We start from the raw sequence: 20,973 nt of genomic DNA on the forward strand, positions 1-20,973 counted from the left end.
GACAGTTCTGTTGTATTTGTAGGGTCTTGCAAATGTCACACATTACTAGGGCAGAGAAGTGAGTTCCACTCATTATCATGGATTATGACTTAGTACAATTCCAAATTGAAGAATACAGTTTTTGTATTGGCTCTGCTACAGAACAGCCTTCTACAAACCTTTAAAATGTACAAATAGTGACATAACTGTGACATTTAGGCATGTTAATGAAATCCACTTGAATATTTACAAATGGGTGGTGGTTGTGCATCCTGTGTATTCCATGCTGCTTTCCCCACATTGTGGACTTGACAAATTACAATATTGCTGTACCATTGTGGGGACATGTGGGTCGGACCAATCATTTTTCACAGCAGTAATTCTTCACCCCTTGCTGACATGCACCATTCTTTGATGCACAAGAGCAAGGTATGGGAGTCGGACCCTTGGTGCTATTAAGTGGCCATCTTGGGAATACGTGATCCTACTGTAGTCTACACTGGGATGAGAAGAGGAAGCAATAGAGGAGCATGCTGGGGCCGGGGTGTTGAAAGGGCAGTGGCTGCTTACCCAACTAGGGCTTTTCTACGAGTAAGTTCATCATGGGCAGACTGGTGGGCTGCACACTAGGATAGGCAAATTCATTTAGGATGTGAAGGGCATCTAACAGGGCAACTAGACAGGGGGGCATTTTTTACTTGCTCCCCGCTGGAAGTGGGGAATGCCCGTTGCTTCAAGAATTGTCCATAGCCATGTACAGCTCGAAAGACATAAGGAGAATTAGTGTAGATGTTGGCTGGATTATCTTGGACCAGAGTAAATGCTCTGGTACAAGCATGAAGCTCAGGCACCTGAGATCAGTGGGCAAGTGGTTGCTGGCTATCACCTATTGCTGGCAGTGTACAGCATGACCAGCTACCAGAGAACCACAGTCATTGCAGAAACAAGAGCCATCCACATAAAGCACTAGGTCGGGATTGTGAAATGGGATGTGTCTGCGATCATTATGAGGCATCTCAAAGTAGTGTGCAACGGTGAGGCATTCAGGCTTCTCACCTTCCTGGGGGCAAGGTGAAACACAGGGTGAAGGAACAAACACCTATTTCAAGTACTGTGGTCTGCAGATGACAGTTGAATCTCATATTGGGTGAGTCGCACATTAGATAAATGTGGATTTTTCAAGGTCGGCAAAAGAGACACAACTGCATGTGGGATGACTACAGTGAGGGTAGACCCCAGGGCTGTGGTCTCAGAGTTCCACCATGATGGCAGCCATGACCACTGCATGTAGGGAAGGTGGTAATCCAGTGGCTACTGGGACAAGGTCCTTGCTCAAATATGGTAGTAGGCATTGCTTGTCACCATGCACTTGAGTCAGTATCTTTAAGGTGTAAGCACCTTTCTCATGACAGATGAGGGTAAATGCTTTTGAGTAGTTAGGGAGACTCAAAACTGGAGCACATGAGACAGCTTGTTTTAAGGTAGTGAAAGCCTGTTTTGTCTCTACTGTCCAATGTCAAGGTTCAGGAGTATGAAGGCCAATAAGAATCTAAAGGAGATTTGAGGTAGACATGTTCCAGAATCCACTGGTAACAATAACCTACTGAGACCTTGATGGTGGCTGAGAGTTTTAAGAATGGCTTCAATCCTAGAGGCATACAGATGCTGATGTCCTGCTGATATACCTTGTCCCTAATAATGGACATTAGGCAGGCAAAGTTGCAGCTTCTCTCTAGGAACTTTGTGCTTTTTCAGAGCTAACACTGTAAGCAGTATCAGTATATCCTCCTTGCAAGCTTCTAGGGATGGTGAGGCCAAGAGAAGTTCATCCGCGTACTGAATCAGCCCAAACCCATCACTGAGTTTGACCTTATCTAAATCCTCTTTAAATCAGGGATGGTGACTCTGAAACTCTGGGGGATTCTTGTAAAGATGTACTGGACATTTTGGAACATAAAAGCAAAGGGGAACTGGCATTCTGGGTGCACGGGGATAGAGAAAAATGCAAAGCACAGATCTACCACTGTGGAAAATGTTTCTATCAATGGGATACATGAAAGGAAAATAGCTGGTTTTGGGACAATGGGAATAAGGGAAGGACAATAGAATTTACCCTACTAAGGACCTGTAAACATCTGTAGCAGTTGTTCCCAGGTTTTTTTCACAGCAAAAAATGTGGTTTTACCTGGACTCCATGCAGGGACTACCATACATTCCAAGATTAATGAGGTTAGTGCTGGCTGAATTCCCTTCTGAGCTTCAAGACAAAGAGGGTACTGAGGTATCTTGGGCAGGGATTTTGAGGGTTTAAGCAGATCCATGCCAGCTGTGCAGATTGAATCTGACCTACACCATTAGCAAGTGTGGACCAAAAGCATGAGGGGACCTACAGGTCTTTGAGATTTAAAAAACATCTAGCCATCAGGACAATTTGGGGCATTTGGAGTGGCGCCCTCTGCGCTTGTACTAGTCCTCGGGTTTGTACGATAGAGATGATGATCTTCTGGTACCCCACTTTTCCTTGCTTCTAAAACTCCCCTTAAATGCTCTGTTTTATCCAACTCACACGTTCCCTCTACCAGAAATTGTTCGAAGTGTTCTGGTTTTATATACCACTGTCATTTAACTAAATACTTGCATGTTCTGTGCCCAGATTGCCCATGCATATATTGCGCGGGGTCCATTTTCATGAGGTGAATTCCCTTAATTCTGCAACCCACATAACTCTACAGGGAGTGCAGAATTATTAGGCAAATGAGTATTTTGACCACATCATCCTCTTTATGCATGTTGTCTTACTCCAAGCTGTATAGGCTCGAAAGCCTACTACCAATTAAGCATATTAGGTGATGTGCATCTCTGTAATGAGAAGGGGTGTGGTCTAATGACATCAACACCCTATATCAGGTGTGCATAATTATTAGGCAACTTCCTTTCCTTTGGCAAAATGGGTCAAAAGAAGGACTTGACAGGCTCAGAAAAGTTAAAAATAGTGAGATATCTTGCAGAGGGATGCAGCACTCTTAAAATTGCAAAGCTTCTGAAGCGTGATCATCGAACAATCAAGCGTTTCATTCAAAATAGTCAACAGGGTCGCAAGAAGCGTGTGGAAAAACCAAGGCGCAAAATAACTGCCCATGAACTGAGAAAAGTCAAGCGTGCAGCTGCCACGATGCCACTTGCCACCAGTTTGGCCATATTTCAGAGCTGCAACATCACTGGAGTGCCCAAAAGCACAAGGTGTGCAATACTCAGAGACATGGCCAAGGTAAGAAAGGCTGAAAGACGACCACCACTGAACAAGACACACAAGCTGAAACGTCAAGACTGGGCCAAGAAATATCTCAAGACTGATTTTTCTAAGGTTTTATGGACTGATGAAATGAGAGTGAGTCTTGATGGGCCAGATGGATGGGCCCGTGGCTGGATTGGTAAAGGGCAGAGAGCTCCAGTCCGAATCAGACGCCAGCAAGGTGGAGGTGGAGTACTGGTTTGGGCTGGTATCATCAAAGATGAGCTTGTGGGGCCTTTTCGGGTTGAGGATGGAGTCAAGCTCAACTCCCAGTCCTACTGCCAGTTCCTGGAAGACACCTTCTTCAAGCAGTGGTACAGGAAGAAGTCTGCATCCTTCAAGAAAAACATGATTTTCATGCAGGACAATGCTCCATCACACGCGTCCAAGTACTCCACAGCGTGGCTGGCAAGAAAGGGTATAAAAGAAGGAAATCTAATGACATGGCCTCCTTGTTCACCTGATCTGAACCCCATTGAGAACCTGTGGTCCATCATCAAATGTGAGATTTACAAGGAGGGAAAACAGTACACCTCTCTGAACAGTGTCTGGGAGGCTGTGGTTGCTGCTGCACGCAATGTTGATGGTGAACAGATCAAAACACTGACATAATCCATGGATGGCAGGCTTTTGAGTGTCCTTGCAAAGAAAGGTGGCTATATTGGTCACTGATTTTTTTTTGTTTTGTTTTTGAATGTCAGAAATGTATATTTGTGAATGTTGAGATGTTATATTGGTTTCACTGGTAATAATAAATAATTGAAATGGGTATATATTTTTTTTTGTTGAGTTGCCTAATAATTATGCACAGTAATAGTCACCTGCACACACAGATATCCCCCTAACATAGCTAAAACTAAAAACAAACTATAAACTACTTCCAAAAATATTCAGCTTTAATATTAATGAGTTTTTTGGGTTCATTGAGAACATGGTTGTTCAATAATAAAATTAATCCTCAAAAATACAACTTGCCTAATAATTCTGCACTCCCTGTATTCATACCAAACACCTTCACAGTGAACACACGAAAAGGGCTGAGGTTGTATAGTGCTTCCGTTTTTTTCGGTAATGTGTCTCACTAAAGAGCTGTAAACAAGGTATCACTCTAGATTCACAGAGGCACAAACACGGAGTACTGTTTCTCACTAAAGAGCAGTACACTAGGTATTCAACTTTGTGAGAACCTTGGGACGGCTAAACTCAGGGCTCATGCATGGTTAACAATCATAACCTCAGTTTATGCTTCACCGCACCCACTTTCAGAACTCAGAATTCATAACTATTACCCTCTATCTTGTGTGTTTTCTGGTAACCTGATTCCCCTGCAGCCTCAGGAAATGAGCGCAGAAAGTGTGCCTGCAGATACTGCTAAGTTCCCCCAAAAATGACATACCAGGCATTTTTTATAAGTTCCTTTGCCTTTTCAAAATGTGCACACCTGGTTGTTCAGGGGAGCGTCATCTGCTCTATCCCCCTCAAAATACCAGTGCCTGGTTCTCCAATACTCACCAACAAATTCTGTTGGGGGGAAAAAACACTTTACGCTTTATACAAAATAAATATTTATTTAGATATGCCAAAGCAGTGTGTTGACCGATGGAGGACATTTGTCACCAGACTCCTGGGACTGAAAACACAGCAGTATTTATACAAATCTTCACAGCCAGAGGTGATAGAGTTCCCTTTAAGATGAGGCCTGTACAAATAGTGTTTTATAGGTTAACTGGTAAGCGACATAATTTAAGTAACTACAATTAAAAAGAGTTCCAGCTTCCCAAAACATGATAGTAAGTAAAATGCTTAATAGTTCCGCCTTGTACAGTGATAGATGGTAAGCAATATATGGGGGCAGCAAATGTCTCAAAACAGAAAAGGCTAGTTTGCATTCTTCCAGGGTCAACACAGAACTAAACTCGACATGCATAGATAATCTTGGTGTTCAGTAGAGGAGCAATGATCAAGAGGTCACTGGACCGAAGCTTAGTTCTGCAAACACACTTTTTTCTTATTTTGTGTTTCTCATCTTGGGAACTGTCTTGCTATTTTTATATCTTCCACAGAAAGATCTATAACAGTTTGATATATTGGTGATTTTTTGCTTGTCTCTAGCTCATTGGACCAGTGCAGTTCTCTGTTTCTTAAAGAGACATTGTATTTATGTCTGCCCAGTGTTCGGTATTTAGGTTATGACACTTGGGAGGAGATTGTGAGGGGGAGATACAGGTCTGCTAATCACATCAAGGAGATCCATAAGCTTCGCAGACCCATTACTGCATCCCATTACTGTTTTAGGGATGACTGGGTACTGAAGGCAGTGGGTTCTGGGTCGTGCCAAGCTTGAAACACTACGGAACCTTTCCCTTGGTCCAAGGGGGCAGAAACATAATTTCAATTTAAAACATGCATTGTCATCTGTACCTACATTAGGACTACCTGATTATGCGAAGCCGTTCACATTGTATTATCATGAAAGGGAGGGTTTTGCCTTAGGTATTCTGCTTCAAGATCAGTTTAGCAAAAAGAAACCTAGAGCCTGGTATTCATTTACTCTTTTTAATATGGCATCAAGGATTCCTCAAGGCATGTGGCAGCAGCTACCAATCAAGGTGGGTTCTGTAAATATGGTTTTGAGGTCAACCCTTGCTGTTACTATACCTCATGCTGTACTGGCATTGTTGCTGAGCAATAAACCTCAACATCTTCCCACGCTAAAGTTGTCAAGATATGAATATTGTTGCAACCTACTTCTCACTTAACATTGGTATGATATTTTGTGTTGAACCCTCCTTCTCTTTTCTCCACAGTGCCAAAAGGAAACTGGATGATTGCATTCTGGGTTCTGCTCCTTGACCAAATATTGACTCGACCTGACTGATGTTTTATCATCAAATTGTGATCTTGTATATTATGTTGATGGTTCAAGTCTTAGAAATTGTTATAAATGGGGTCTCTAGTTGGCAGTGGTAAGGGGTGAGCCAAACAGCTAAGATAGCCCCTGCTCACCCCTTGGTATCTTGGCACAAGCAGTCTGGCTTATCTCAGAGGCAATGTGTAAGGTATTTGTACACACACAGTAACACAGTAAAAACACTACAAAAGGACTCCAAATCAGTTTAAACAATAAGCAATATTTATCTGAATAAACAATACCAAAATGTCAAAAATCCAACATACACAAGCAAGATGTCACTTTAAAAAAGTTACAAAGAGTTTTAATCCAGAGGAATCACTGGTTGTCTCTTTTTAACACACTACCTGGGATGCATCAAAAACAAAGACAATGCGGGCCATAGAGGATGTGAGGTGCTGGACAACAGAGTGATGCGTTGGTTACTTACTGCACAGGGGAGGTGATGCGTTGGTTCCTTAGTGACAGGGGAGGTGATGCGTCGACTCTTTATTTGCAGGAGAGGCGATGTGTTGATTCCTTACTGGCAGGGGAGGTGATGCGTCGGGTCCTTATCGGCAGGGGAGGTGATGCGTCGGGTCCTTACTGGCAGGGGAGGTGAGGCATTGGTTGTCTCCCCACAGGAGAGATGGTGCATCAGTTTCCAGTCACGCAGCTTCAGTTACTTGCTGCAATGTGGGTTTAATGCAAAAAGGATGCCCAGGGACGATGTGTGGGAAAATCCAGACGCACAGTGATGATAGAGATGCGTCGGTCCTACAGACGCTGCATCGATCCTTCCACCACAAGGTAGGCGCTGCATCGATTCTTCTGTTGCAAGCCCAGCGATGCGTCAATTTTCAGCCATGGATTTGGCACTGCTTGGCAAGTCAGGTCTCTCAGCAGAAAAGTCCAGGCTCTGGCGGATGAAGTCTTTGATGTCCCTGAGACTTCTCAACAGGAGGCACACTATGTTAAAGCCTTTGGAGAATATTTAAAAGCAGAATGTAGAAAGCATAGTCCACTCCTTTCACTCCCAGGACAGAAGCAGCAAGCAGCAGGCCAGCACAACAAAGCAACAGACAGAGTGACAGTTCTAACTACAGCAGACAGCTCTTCTTACTGGCAGAATGTCCTCAGTCCAGAAGTGTTCTGAAGTTGTGGGTACAGAGGCCCAATACTTTTATACTAATTTCTGTCTTCGAAGTAGGCAAACTTCTAAGGAAAGTCTTTGTAGTGCACAAGACCCTGCCTTTCCTGCCCTGGCCCCAAAAAACACTCCAGGGGGTTGGAGACTGCTTTGTGTAAGGACAGGCACAGCCCTATTCAGGTGCAAGTGTCCGCTCCTCCCGCCACTCTAACCCAGGAAGATCCATCAGGATATGCAGAGCACACCTCAGCTCCCTTTGTGTGACTGTCTAGAGTGAATACAGAAACAGCCTAACTGTCATCCTGACCCAAACAAGTATTCCACAGACAGGGAGAGGCCAGAATAGTTACGCAAGAAAATGTCTACTTTCTAAAAGTGGCATTTTCAGACTTCAAATTTCAAAATCAGTGTCACCAAAAGATGTATTTTTAAATTGTGAGTTCAGAGACTCCAAACTCCAAATCTCTATCTGCTCCGAAAGGGAAATTACAATTAAAAATATTTCAAGGCAATCCTCATGTTAACCTATGGGAGAGGTAGGCCTTGCAATAGTGAAAACTGAATTTAGAAGTATTTCACTATTAGGACATGCAAACCACAGCAGTAGATGTCCTACATGTTAAATACACTGCACCCACCCATGGGGCTGTCTTGGGCCTACCTTAGGGGTGGCTTACATGTAGTAAAAGGGAAGGTTTGGGCCTGGCAAGTGGGTGCACTTGCCAGGTCAAACTGGCAGTAAAACCTGCACACACACGGCGGTGGCAGGTCTGAGTCATGATTACAGGGCTACTCATGTAGGTGGCACAATCAGTGCTGCAGGCCTGCTGGTAGCATTTGATTTACAGACCCTGGGCACACCTAGTGCACTTTACTAGGGACTTACTGCTAAGCCAAATATGACAATCATGGGTAAAACTATTACCAATACCATTTTAGACAGAGAGCACTTGCACTGTAGCACTGGATAGCAGTGGTAAAGTGCCCAGAGTCCTAAAGCCAACAAAAATAGGCCAGAAAAGATAGGAGGAAGAAGGCAAAAAGTTTGAGATGACCCTGCAAAAAGGGCCAGATCCAACAGAAATGATGAAGAAACTTTGGCTGCTGACTATGCTGCTCGTACAATGCACAACCTTACTGTGAAAAAATTACTACTGCATGACTTCATTGTGAAGTCCGGAATCGCTCTTCGGATCGGAATTGAAAAATGAACTTACTTTATATCCTCTGAAATTCAGGAACTTGTAAAGCTTTAGAAATTAACACTTTCACTGAGCTTACCATCACGAATACCCTGACAGAGTTGAATGAACGCTTTAATAGAACATTGAAAAACAAATCGGAAGCTAGTCTTAGGTGGCCCATTGCTCTGCCTTTGGCACTCTGGTGAAGTGGAGTCACCTTAAATCAAGTTACAAAACTAAGGGGGTCATTATGAAGCCCGGTGGTTCAGTCCACCATGCCGGCGGCAGGTGAAAAGACCGCCACCGGCATGGCGGCTGAACTGCCATATAATGAACACATGGAGGGCCGCCATAGGAGGCCCTCCTCCACCGCCAGGCTGCCACCGACAGGCAGCCTGACGGTGGAGTGAATCATTATCCGACAGGGCAGCACTACTGCCCTTCGGATAATGATCCCTACTGCCACCAGCCTATCCCTAGAGGGTTCCCCTGTCAGGGCAAGGCTGGCAGAAGGGGTGCCTCGGGCCCGCCTGGGGGCCCCTGCACTGTCCATGCCCTTCGCATGGGCAGTGCAGGGGCCCCTGTGCAGTGCCCCATTGCGCAGGTCACTGCCCGATTTATGGGTAGTGATCTGCATGACGGGTACAGCTGGAGCAGCCGGCAATGTCCCAGCCATGCCGGCCCAGCAGAATGTTCTTTATGCAGCCGGCAGAGTCCCAGGGGGGCTGGCGGTCATTTAAATGACCGCCAGCCTGAGCACGGCGGTAAACACCGCCGTGTTAATTATGAGAGACTAAGTGCTTATAAGATACTTTTTTTTAGTTTGAACTTCTTGGTTCCTAGGGTGGTCACATTTAGGACCTCTAGGGTGTCAGTGTGTCTCTACCTCCTCATGCAATATTTTTTTTATTTTTTTAATACAATTTCAGGTCATGGAGGCAGAGTTCCCAAGTCCTGTGTTTTCAGCTGCAACATTCTTCTCTGGGTTGTGGCCAGCCAATCAAATTGCTCAGTACCACTGGGCCTGCACCATAAAGGTCAGTTGAAGAAAAATCTCATTCAGTCAATCAGAGGACCTTACTTTAAATTTTCAGTATTGCAGGGCTCCCGCAGGGCGAACTGTCCAGATATACTTAACTTTTTAATTTCCTCTTGATGTCTGCAAGCACATCTTGAATTTCTAAAAAAAAAAATGAATGTATTTACACCATATAAGGAAAAGCATGCTTTCTGAGTAAAGCTCTAACTTTTTGCCAAATTTGTTTTATTTCCATTCAGCCTTTTTTCCAGAAAATACATTTTCCTATGGGACTTAACACAGGAAATCAGCATTTTAGGTCCCTGCTCCTTTTTGTTTTTAACCCTGCTTGATGGATCGGCGTGAAATTTTCAAGGACAGAAGAGAATGGATGAACTTTTTTTTAAATGTTTTGTGCAGATTCCTCAACTAGCATCAACATTATTTGCAAAACAAAAAAGTATTTTCCTATGGAAACTCTGACCTAACTCTCCCTACATAGCAGGCCAATCCATCAAGTTGGGGCAAAGAAAAAGGGAGGTCCCAAGACGTTGTTTTCCCATGTTGCAAAAATTAGAACTTTACTCGTAAAGCGTGCTTTTTGTGATTTGATGCAAATATGTTCAGCCATTTTTTAGACATTTGTGTATAAATAGGTGTTGGGTTGGTCATGAAGGGGTTACAAAGTAGGTATAGCCAGACTGCTGGTGTCTGAATATGCCCTGATTGGCCAGTTTAAAGGTATAGTCAATCCTGGCTAACCACTTGGTCCCTGCATGCTGAAAATGAATGAAAAAAACATATAGGGGCAGGGTGAGTACACTGTGACCCCCAGGACATGTAGAATATAGGTTCTAAAGAGACCCCCTTTGTTTGCTCAATACAAATGGACCACATATTATGGTAGCCATTACCAAACTCTGTTGTGAATACCAGCTTTGAAGGTCCAAAAAAGGAGCACATTTAAAGGGTGATAACAGATTTTTATCACAATATAAATCATTTGTATGTGGTGGTGTACTTATTTTGGGAGTTATGGTGAGTTCTCCAGTGATTTCAACACATACAAAATGCTGTCTCCCTCCTCCCCACTGAGATTTGATGATCCATGTTTGAAATAAAATGCTTTTCTCTCATGATTGCTTATGGAATTTATGGATGGTGTTTCAGAAACTAAAATGAGGACACCTTACCTAAAAGGTCACACTATCTTCCTCAGCTATGTGTTTAGAGCAGCGTAAATTTAGGCACCACCTTCTATATATCATTTATGTGCATTTATATGTAACCCATATTTATATTCAATGCATGTTTAACTTCATTAACCTCTGTTTTTCACTGTAATAAGAATTGTAGTGGGTGATCACTTCTTAGAATGTTAAGAAATCATATGCAGCTGTACTGGGTTGAATAATAAGCAGTGTAACCTCATTTATTGAATACATATGCACTCCAATAATAAATGTTTCATTGATAAGGATAGTGTAATGTGCTTCCATTTTGATTCTCAAGTTAACTTAGCTTGATGTTGAGCCTTAGCTGGGTATTTCACGCTTCTGCAGGTGTGTTATTGGGTTCCTCGTTAGTTAGAGAAAATGTTTATTGCTATGTATTAGACTGCTAGTGAGACCTGGAAAAAAGTAAGGTAACAGCAGACCTGGAGGGATGATGGAGAAAGGAGCCTCCTATACCTGGCGTACTAGGAAGATGCAAATCTCAAGAACAAGCAGATATGTACCTAATTGTGAGAGGATGGATATTTAAGGGTTTTACAGACTCCCAGCAAATCACATCAAGGTATTGGCTCCAGACCGTGGGAGGGAGATATGGATGTTCTGAAATCTTCAAGTGTGCATTTAATTAGGGTTCTGTAGTTAGAGCAGACCATTATCCCTACTTTGACAAGAAGAGATTTCTCTGATATGTTTTCCCTAAATGGAAACCTTCATGCTATATACACTTTCGTTTCTGCTGAATTTCTACTGAGGTTCACAGTATGCTGCCACCTTTGTAGTAAAGCATGCCAGGGCCTGCTTGGAGCTTTCATTTTTTAATGCACATTTTTCATGTAGTATTTCTTTTCTGTCAGTAACCTTTTACATGGCTTTCGATTATGTGATAATACATTGAGAAATCATTGTACATGTTGCTTGTTTCTAGGAAGCATTGATGCCATCTAGTCTGTACACTGTCCGAGGCTGAGCACAGAGAGCACAATACCTAAAAATTCTAATTGTACGTGGAGACAGCTCTGCATTTGCAGACATATCACAGTGCTGAGCTTGCACTTCTGAGACAGTGTGACACGGATGGTGCTTGTATTATAAAAACTGCCTCTGCGCTTTAGGCGATAGAGGAGCATTTCCAATGGGGTTATCCTGGATCGCAGCATGCTATGCCCAAGATGCAGCTCAGCTACCTCTGCTCCTGAATTTGACCTCTACCCTTCACAGGACCAATAGCCTGCATTACACCAGACCGGCTCCCTTGCTTCCCGGTACATCTTACCCAAGTGTAGGGTGGGTGCAGGTTATCCCAACAGATCTGGCAGAGGGTGCTTCTATTATGCTCTCAGCATTATTTGTAGTTGACAACCAAAGGTCCATACGACAAAGTGAAGGATTCTTTTAGATGATTTTACTGAGATATTAAGATTCAAATATCCTTGCTCCGTCATGATAATAAAGTCTGATAAACATACTTCAAACAGTAGCAGCAGCCTGTCAATTGATTACCTAGTGTTCTTTTGCAGCTTTTTACAGTGTACTAATGAACAATTAGAACCCTAACGTTCTGTAATTATGGGAATAGTGTGGTGCCCGTGAAACCACACTTCAACAACAAGGGGGTTCTTTTTGTCATAGAAGTTATGATTTTTTGCTGTGCAAAGCTAAAATGAAGACACATTTTCTATGAGTCCTCAAATATATTCCTCCTCCATTTCAGTAAAGCATTCTGACATGCAGACTGAAATGTGTACCTCCAATACCAGTGGTCAATTAACTTCCTAATGATCAACTGCAGCTTTAACACATTCTGTATTCATGACAAAAGTGTGGTACCCCTGAAGCTATCTTGATGGAATCAAAGCTGTATAGCCTAAAGCATTTCCTTTATAAATGAAAAATTATGGGGTTCTTTTTGTCATAAAGTTTGTTTTGTGCTCTAGAAAGCTACAATGAGGACACATTTTCTATGAGTTCTCAAATATATATTCCTCATCCATTTCAGTAAAACAGTCCAACATGCAGGCCGGAACATGTACTTTCAAGACCAGCAGCAGCCTTTCCGGTAACACCCTAGGTATCAACTGATTCTGTACAAGAGTTCTAATGAACAACTAGAGTGCTAACATTTTATATTGAAGACAGAAGTGAGGCACTCCTAAATGCCATTTTGTTGGAATAGGAGCTGTTGATTTTAAAGCCTTTCCTGAAAAGCAGCCTAAAGTAAATGAGTACTGAGATATTAATGCAGGCATACAAGTAGAGGGTAAAAGAAATGAGGGGGAGGGATTAGGTTTTTAGTAATTTGTGATGTAATGCATTTTAAAAAGCACTAAAAATAGTTAAATAGTGAAAAGTATAAGTACTGCATCAGCTTTCCACATCTGTTCACTCAGTGTGTGTATATATATATATATATATATATATATATATATATATATATATATATAAAACACTAGAAAGAACAAAGGTTACAGGGACGTTATAGTTACGTTCTGAATTTACTCACCCAAAAACCTTAGAAATTCAGCAGTTACAGTTAAATTATCTCAAGTAACTATAACTCGCACCCTAAGGTAACTATAACTCGTGCCCTCGCCATGCACGTTTTTTCTTCATTAATTTGACTGCTAATGCTTCATTTATATTTTTTAATAATGTTATAGAAGTTGTCATGAGTGCTGTAATATCTAGGGTAATTAGCAGTGCATGGTGAGGGCGTGAGTTATAGTTACCTTAGGGCGCGAGCTATAGTTATATTAGAGCTATTTCAAACTGATGAATTTCTAAGGTTTTGTATGAGTAAATTCAGAACCTAACTTTACCGTTTCTGTAACCTTTGTTTTTTTCAGTGAATTTCTATGTTTTTTAATTCTATTTCCTAACTATAACATCCCTGTAACCTTTGTTTTTTCAAGGTATTTCAATGTTTTTTTTCTCTAATGTAAAGTAATTTAAATTACTAAACGTTAACCCAATGACCCCCGCGCATGGCCTTTGGCTGTGACCGGTGTAGTTTGGCCCCATGGCCTGCAGCCAACGCACTATAACCAACCAGCCCCACACCGTGCATTGCCTTTGACCATGCATGTAGGGTGTTGACTGCAGGTCCTGTCTCTATGGGCGTGAAAGCGTGTCTCTGAGTGTGACAGTAGGTGTGACAATGTCTGCCTGGGTGTCTGAGTGGGTGTTAGAGGGTCTATGTGGGTGTGAGAGTGCGTGTGAGTGTCTGCATGTGAGAGGGATTCTCTGGGTGTGAGATGGATTCTCTGTGAGTTGGTGTGTGAGTGTCTGTGTGGGTCTGTGAGTGAGTGTGAGTCTGAGTGGGTCTGTGAGTGGGTGCATGAGTGTCTGAGAGGGTTTGTGAGTGGGTGTGTGAGTCTGACTGTGTCTGTGAGTGATTCTCTGAGTGAGCCTTTGAGCGGGTGCATGAGTCTCTGAGTGGGTCTGTGAGAGGTGCGTAAATGTCTAAGTGGGTCTGTGAGTAGATGTGTGAGTGTCTGAGTAGGTCTGTGAATGAATTCATGAGTTTCTGAGTGCACTTGTGAGTGAGCGCATGAGTTTCTGACTGGGTCTGAGTGAGTCTCTGAGTGGGTCTGTGAGTGGGTGCGTGAGCATGAGTAGATCTGTGAGTGTCTCTGTGGGTGTGTCAGTAGCTGTGTAAGTGACTTGGCCACAAAGAACCTGCACCTGCTCGTTTATCCAAAAGAATCCACAGTTTTGCACAAAATGTCTACCAATCTGAAGTACTTTCTACCAGTTAGTTAGGAAGTGCTACCTCATTGGGTACATTTTCCAGTGTGTATTCTGCACTACAGTTTTTAGCAAGGTGGTTGTTCTTCATGAGTCTTTCTCCAGAATTCTGTGATAACATGAACCCTGGTACAGAGAGGCCAACAAGACTACAAAGACGTAATTCTCCACCAACCAGGGTCCTTTCTCTTATCTATTTGACGCAAGTGTTTCTTTGTTTTATGGAGAAGTTGTTATATTCCTCAGCATCAAGGATGCACCACCAAAATCAGCAGGAAACACATGGGGGGCCTCGTGGTAAGATGGTAAAAGGGGGCAGAGCTTTCAGGTGATTCACGCATTGACATATTTGTAGCAATTTAAAGGGAGACCCGTGGTTGCGCGGCCCTCTCCCCGGGCCGATTTTGGCCCTGGGGGACCCCTTCCCCTGGGGCCTGGCCTTCATTTAATAGGGGAGGTGGGCTGTGACCCCCCCCCCCTCTTGGCCAATTTTGGCCCCAGGGACCCCATCTCTGGTGGCCCGGCTATAAATAAATGGAGGAGTGGGCCCCGTGGCACACATCCCTGGGCTGATCTCTGCCTCAGGGTCCCCACCCCCTGCGGCCTTCACTAAATAGAGGAGGGGGACTATGTGGCCCCCCTCCCCAGGCTGAATTAGGCCCACATGAACCCACCCCAGGTCCTGTCCATGTCTCCTGGGTGCCCCCTAAGGCACCAAGTGTGCATTGAGACCAGGGGGAGGCCTGAATGCTCTCATGCAGCTCTCTGTGTGCAAGAGCAATCATTTCATCTCTATCCCTGCCTGCATCTCTACGGGCAGGGAAAGAGATAAAACCTCTGCTTCCAGCAGGTGATAGCACTCACTGGAAGCAGAGTGTTTGCTCTGACTTGGCGGGAGCTGTCAAAACTTCAACATGTCAGAGCAAACAGCTATGTCCCTGGGGTGGGCCCCTAGGACTTAGCAGGAGTTGGCCCTGTGGGGTGGCGGTCCCCAGGGCAATTATTGGCTCCATGAGGGGGGGCTGCACAGCCTGTAATTCAGCACCGGGGAGGTGGTGATCTCTGGGGCCGACAGTCTGCACATTAACACTCACCGCTGGGGTCATAATGACCCCCTTAGTTTCCATAGGAAAATCATTTTTTTACTTGGTTATATCTTTGGTGCGGTTTGACGAATCTTCACAAATTTTTTTTTTTTTAAAGTGTCAAGTTGGGTCTTGTTGTGCATGGAGAGTTTCATGCTGATCTATCAAGCGGGGGCCAAGAAAAATGGAGGGGGGTCAAAAAAGTGCATTCCCCTTGTTAATTACCATAGAGACTTTAGACACGACTGCAGCCCTAACCACTGAATTGAATCACACAAAATTTAGCAAAAAGGTAGCTGTTGGTCCAGCAAGCACACATTTTTTTTTATTTGGGGTAAATCCATTCAGTAGTTTTCAAGAAATGGAAGGAAATCCAAATTTGTATAACTAGGTATATGTATATTTGCAAATTCTCCTGATCTCGTGCAGAGATCTTATTGGGACTCGGAATCAGGTGAGTCCCAAACCAAAAGATAAAAAATAAAGAAAAATGGGCAGGCTATGAATATGACCCCCTAGACTTTGTCCTGGTGTCCCCTAGGGACACCGGCAAGGCAAAAAAAGCATTTTTAAAATGTTGAGCCATGAATGTGCAGCAAATATTAAGGGTCCAGTGCTTGTTTACTACAAAGCCCTCGAGTTGGCCAGTTCGAGGGCAATGCATAACTATACAAAATAAAAAAGGAGGGGGCATATGGGGCACTGCTAATTACTCCACTAATTACATAACTAATAACATTTTTCATAAAATAATTTCTGATAATAATGTAATATTTGCAATAAAATTATTGAGGAGAAAACTGTGCATGGTGGGGGTGCGAGTTATAGTTCCCTTAGGCCACGAGTTTGTGCGAGTAAATTCAGAACCTAACTATAACATCCCTGTAAACTTTGTTTTTTCAAGTGAATTTCTATATTTATTTTTAATTCTATTTCCTAACTATACATTCCATGTAACCTTTGGCTTTTTCAGTGAATATATATAAGATCTAGCTTTCTGCCAAATTTGGTGTAGTTCCCATAAGCTGCTTTGGCTGACATTATGTAAAGTTCCTGTGGGAAACTATGATTTGTGCTCTAAAGTAACTAGGACTCCTGCCCTCGATACACATAGCTAATCAACTCCCATATTAAATTACTCATGACATATTCTATGATGTACTTGATAACAGAACTGCAACATCTGAAATAGATCATTGATGACATCACTGTGCATGGGGGCTGGTAATTATAGTTATTTTAGGGCATGAGCATAGTTACTTGAGAGAATTATGACTGGTGAATTTTAGTGGCTTTGGTTGTTTAAAGTAGTATGTTTTATGTAACATGTTCATCTGACTCCAACATTCATTTAACCTTTGTCTTTTTCAGTGATTTTCTAAGATTTTTTTTTAACATAAGTTTATGTCAATGTGTAAAAGTATGGCCTATTTGGTTGGTCAAGGGGTCATTGCTATGTCAGTCAATAAATATTTAAATAAAGCATTTGTACTCAAAACAATATTAACAAGTGTGTGGCTCTTTGTTTTATATTCTTCAAGCCACATAATGCAGCCAGAAGGCCAACCAGATGGAGTCTCTGCATTCACAAGCTAAAGAGAAAGCCTTCAATAGTAATCTTTTCCTGGGGTCATATTATATAGACACTAGGAAACATTGGATTATTTATTTAAATATTTCTGATGGGCTGCAGGACTCCCTGCAAACCCACCCACAACACTTAAAAAATGCTAGTGTTGCCCCTTTCTAGATAAGGGCACCGCCATGCATGAAAATATATTTAAATTAGTCCAGGAAGGCCATTATGGAGTGCTCCTTGCAGAGCTCAGTGAATAATAAATAAGTGGCTCTTGCTACTCAATTATTATTATATATGCTCTCTCTCTCTCTCTCTATATATATATATATATATATATATATATATATATATATATATATATATATACTTATATATTTGTGAGTGTCCTGATACCACAAACAACATACCAACAAACAACATACCAACAGCTTTTTTTTGTTGGGGAGTGCAGAGGGAGTCTCAGAGCCCCTTCGGCTCCTACCGGCTCCCCTGCCAGCACCCATGGCGGATGTTGTCAGGAGCCGGTCGCTTTTTTTTTCATTGTGCACACCTGGGGCACCAGCATATACTAAATATGTTAGGGGGCTTGGGTGGAGCCCTGGGGCCCCTGCAAGGAGCCGGCCAATTGTTTTTTGGTAGGTTGTCTTTGTGCTCACTGAGGCGCCCACATCTTTATAATACATTGGGGGGCTGCGTGGGAAATCCACCACCCACTGTAGGTACCACTAGGAGCTATATCCTTTCACCCTGCGGAAGCAGAATTGTACTCTGCTCCCACAACGGGAACAAACATTCTTCCCTGTTCCCTGAACTAGCTCGCTGGCATATTCCTAAAGTTTGCTCCTGCCAGGCAAGTGCTTTACTGCTCCTGCCAGAGGTGGGAGCCATGCATCGAGCTCCAGGAGATGGGGGCCCCAGGGCTGACACTGACTCTGGAAGGGGACCACACACCCCATCTCCAAAAAAACAGATCATTGCTCCGGGGGATGGGATTCCCAGAACCTTTCCAAAGCTCGAGGGGGGGTGAATGCCCCCTCCTCCAAAAAATAGCACACTAATCTATGGGAGGTAATACCCTTGACCCTCCTCCCATTAAAATAATCAATCCCCGCCCAATCCCTGGCCCATCGCTGAGGGTTATTACTGTAAATGGCGGGACCATGGGTCAGATGTATGAAACTTTTGTGCACTCGCAAACGGTGCGAATCGCAAAATTCGTCTGCGAGTGCAAAAAAGTGGTCTGCGATGCATGAAAGGCATTCGCAGACCAAAAATAAGAAATCGCAAAAATTTTGTTTTTTTGCGTTGCAACCTGGTTTTGCGAGTCGCAATTTGCGATTCGGTATTTCCAGTAGGAAATTGCGAGGCGCAAATTGCGACTCTCAAAATCCAAGTCGCATAGAGATGCATCAAAAAATTGCAAATTGCGATTTTTCGCCAAATGGCATTTTGCACATGCAAAATACCATGAACTGAAACCAGGTGGTAACCAGGTGCAACCTATATATAGAGGCCCAGAATGCCTCAGTCGCTTTTCAACAATGGCGGCACTCTACGTCATGGCAAGGAGGATGAGGATCTTAGCAGGTTTGAGGAGCGGGAAGAGGAGAAAGGAGCGCATTTTCAGAGTGCGCATTTTCAGAGTGCGCATTACACTTTTTAACCTGACAGAGGAGGAAATATATGAGAGGTATAGGTTGAACTCAGCCATGATACTTGATCTGATAGCTGATCTACAACCCATACTGCAGCGCAGAACACTAAGGACTCACAGCATACCCACCCATGTGCAGGTATTATGCTCCCTCCACCTACTCGCCTCAGGGAGCTATCAAGGGGTCATAGCAGCAGCTGGAGGGGTCTCACAGAGTTCCCGCTCCAGATTTTGTAATGCATTTACAGTATCAACGCCATGCTGAGCAAACTACACCAGTACATCAGATTTCCCCACACCGACAGGAAATACAGCAGACAAAAATTGAATTTTATCAGATAGCACAGTTCTCCCACGTCCTAGGTGCCATAGAAGGGACATGTGGCAATCTGTCCACCATCCGCCACAGAGTATGAGTACCGCAACAGGAAATACCAACATTCAATGAATATACAGGTGAAATGCAATGCCTCCTACATCATTATTGATCTCGTGGCCAGGTACCCACACATGATTCTTACATCTTTCGCCACAGTGGGATTCACACACGACTGCTAGCTGGGGAGTTTGGTGAAGGATATCTACTAGGTATTGTCCCTCTGTACACTGGCACATTGATGGCGTGCTGATGTCAGATGGCTCAGTTACTCATCATACCCTCTGTCCCTTCCAGGAGACAGTGCTTACGTAGTGCGCACCTACATGATGACGCCCTACCTCAATCCTCCAACACCAGCTGAACGGAGATACAATGCAGCACACAGGGCAACCCAAAATGTGGTGGAGCGCACATTTGGACTGCTGAAGAGTCGCTTCCGGTGCCTCCACAAAAGTGGAGGGGCACTACAGTACAGCCCAGAGACTACATGTAGAATAGTAGCTACTTGTGCAATCTTGCACAATATACCTGTAGAAATATGTGATACTGAATCTGATGAGGATGATGATCCCCTACCACCCCTACATCCAGCAGACAGGACCAGTGCAGCAGAGGGAAGACAAAGGCGTGCCGACATCACACACAACCATTTCAGACGTGAGTATAATTGACACAAATCCACTGACTACTGTACCTGTAGTGAAATAAATTTATTACCTTAAGTCAGGTAATGTTCGTGTGAGTAATAACAAAAAAAAGATTACGTGAGAAACTCAAAACAATGAAGGATCTGTGTAAAGCACTATTACTTCATAGTGAAAACAGAAGTCCACTGGCAGCTAGAGTCCTTTTTTGCGGCCACGCACACCACTCGGGTGCCCAGTTACATCACTGGCACCTCTATTGTCCGCCTCAGTGGCAGTGCTGTGCCTGGCACTGCACCGTCTGGTGTCCAATGCTTGTACAGCTACACTGCTGAGGCTGGAACTGTCCTCAGTGTCCCGCAGTGCAAGCTCACTTGGAGTGGCTGACCTTGGTCCCATAATGTGTTCAATCACATTCGTGATCTGCACGAGTCCATTCACAACATGCCTGCTGCTGTGTGCTGCCTCCACTTGCGCAGCCACTGCACGGCGGGCAATCAGTGCAGTAGAATTTGCCACCCTGTTAGACGAGCGACAGAAGCTGCCAAACATGCTATGAAATCTGCGCTCCTGTCTGCGCTGGCTCACCCTCTCATGGCGCAGCTCCTGGCAGAGTTCACGGACAGCACTTGTGAGGTCCCTGGTGTCCTGTGATGCCTGCACCTGTCTCTCACGCAGCTGTACTATGTTGTTATCGAGAGAGTCAAGTTGGCGATGCAGGCTCACCATGTTGCGGTTATGTTTGCACAAGTTATTTTCTAATCCGAGGATCCTCCTATTTTGTAGGCGCTGCTGCTGCAACATAGCAGCTTCCAGCCCACCAAAGAAGGAGGGACCCTCACCTGCCTCATGCTGCTGTGCACCGGAATCTGTCGCCATCCTGCGTGGTGCTGTGGTCTGGTGACACCTGACCACCTACATCTGGCTGCGCCTGCCTGTTGCTGATGGGGTAATTGGTCCTTCCTGCTGCTCATCTGAGCCATTGCTGAGCTCTGGCAGTGGCAGTGCCCTGGGCCTGCGTCGGACAGTCGCAATGTTGAGGGACCCACTGGTGTTGGAATCGGAGGCCAGATGGGTGTCTGTCTCGCCTACCCGTGCTGATTCTGTGGCTGCTGGGCCTGGCCCGCCTGCAACAACAAT

This window comes from Pleurodeles waltl, chromosome 2_1, assembly GCF_031143425.1.
Source record: "Pleurodeles waltl isolate 20211129_DDA chromosome 2_1, aPleWal1.hap1.20221129, whole genome shotgun sequence".
Taxonomy (NCBI): Eukaryota; Metazoa; Chordata; class Amphibia; order Caudata; family Salamandridae; genus Pleurodeles; species Pleurodeles waltl.